The following is a 2,179-nucleotide window of genomic DNA, read 5'->3' as shown; positions in this document are numbered from 1 at the left end:
AGTGTTCCATGAGCACTTGAGAAGAATGTGTATTCTGTTGTTTTTGGATGGAATGTCCTATAAATATCAATTAAGTCCATCTTGTGTAATGTATCATTTAAAGCTTGTGTTTCCTTATTTATTTTCATTTTGGATGATCTGTCCATTGGTGAAAGTGGGGTGTTAAAGTCCCCTACTATGATTGTGTTACTGTCGATTTCCCCTTTTATGGCTGTTAGTATTTGCCTTATGTATTGAGGTGCTCCTATGTTGGGTGCATAAATATTTACAATTGTTATATCTTCTTCATGGATCGATCCCTTGATCATTATATAGTGTCCTTCTTTGTCTCTTGTTATAGTTTTTACTTTAAAGTCTATTTTGTCTGATATGAGAATTGCTACTCCAGCTTTCTTCTGATTTCCATTTGCATGGAATATCTTTTTCCATCCCCTCACTTTCAGTCTGTATGTGTCCCTAGGTCTGAAGTGGGTCTCTTGTAGACAGCATATATATGGGTCTTGTTTTTGTTTCCATTCAGCCAGTCTGTGTCTTTTGGTGGGAGCATTTAATCCATTTACATTTAAGGTAATTATCGATATGTATGGTTCTATTACCATTTACTGAATTGTTTCGGGTTGTTCTTGTAGGTCTTTTCCTTCTCTTGTGTTTCTTGCCTAGAGAAGTTCCTTTAGCATTTGTTGTAAAGCTGGTTTGGTGGTGCTGAACTCTCTCAGCTTTTGCTTGTCTGTAAAGGTTTTAATTTCTCCATCAAATCTGAATGAGATCCTTGCTGGGTAGAGTAATCTTGGTTGTAGGTTTTTTTCCTTCATCACTTTAAATATGTCCTGCCACTCCCTTCTGGCTTGGAGAGTTTCTGCTGAAAGATCCGATGTTAACCTTATGGGGATTCCTTTGTGTGTTATTTGTTGTTTTTCCCTTGCTGCTTTTAATATGTTTTCTTTGTATTTAATTTTTGACAGTTTGATTATTATGTGTCTTGGCGTGTTTCTCCTTGGGTTTATCCTGTATGGGACTCTCTGTGCTTCCTGGACTTGATTGACTATTTTCTTTCCTATATTAGGGAAGTTTTCAACTATAATCTCTTCAAATATTTTCTCAGTCCCTTTCTTTTTCTCTTCTTCTTCTGGGACCCCTATAATTCGAATGTTGGTGCGTTTAATGTTGTCCCAGAGGTCTCTGAGACTGTCCTCAGTTCTTTTCATTCTTTTTTCTTTTTTCTGCTCTGCAGTAGTTATTTCCACTATTTTATCTTCCAGGTCACTTATCCGTTCTTCTGCCTCAGTTATTCTGCTATTGATCCCATCTCGGGTATTTTTCATTTCATTTATTGTGTTGCTCATCGTTGCTTGCTTCCTCTTTATTTCTTCTAGTTCCTTGTCAACTGTTTTTTGCAATTTGTCTATTCTAATTCCAAGATTTTGAATCATCTTTACTATCATTATTCTGAATTCTTTTTCAGGTAGACTGCCTATTTCCTCTTCATTTGTTAGGTCTGGTGTGTTTTTATCTTGCTCCTTCATCTGCTGTGTGTTTTTCTGTCTTCTTATTTTGCTTATCTTACTGTGTTTGGGGTCTCCTTTTTGCAGGCTACTGGTTCCTAGTTCCCGTTGGTTTTGCTGGCTGTCCCCAGTGGCTAAGGTTGGTTCAGTGGGTTGAGTAGGTTTCCTGGTTGGGGGGACCAGTGCCTCTGTTCTGGTGGATGAGGCTGGATCTTGTCTTTCTGGTGGGCAGGTCCACGTCTGGTGGTGTGTTTGGGGATGTTGGTAGCCTTATTATGATTTTAGGCAGCCTCTCTGCTAATGGATGGAGCTGTAGACCTGTCTTGCTCTTTGTTGGGGATAGGGTGTCCAGCACTGTTCGTTGCTGGACCTTGAGTGGAGCTGGGTCTTGGCGTTGAGATGGAGATCTCTGGGAGATTTTCACCGTTTGATATTGCGTGGAACGGGGAGGTCTCTTGTGGACCAGTGTCCTGAGGTTGGTTCTCCCACCTCAGAGACAGAGCCCTGACGCCTGGCTGGAGCGCCAAGAGCCTTTAATCCACACAGCTCAAAATAACAGGGAGAAAAAATAGAAAGGAAAGGAAAGGAAGGAAGGAAGGAGGGAGGGAAGGAAGGAATGAAGGAAGAAAGAAAGGAATGGAGGAAGGAAGAAAGGAAGGAAGAAAGGAAGGAAGAAA

Source organism: Physeter macrocephalus, chromosome 2 (genome assembly GCF_002837175.3).
Source record: "Physeter macrocephalus isolate SW-GA chromosome 2, ASM283717v5, whole genome shotgun sequence".
NCBI classification, from domain to species: Eukaryota; Metazoa; Chordata; class Mammalia; order Artiodactyla; family Physeteridae; genus Physeter; species Physeter macrocephalus.
The sequence above is the reverse complement of the archived record's forward strand: the minus strand, read 5'-3'. Positions refer to the sequence as shown.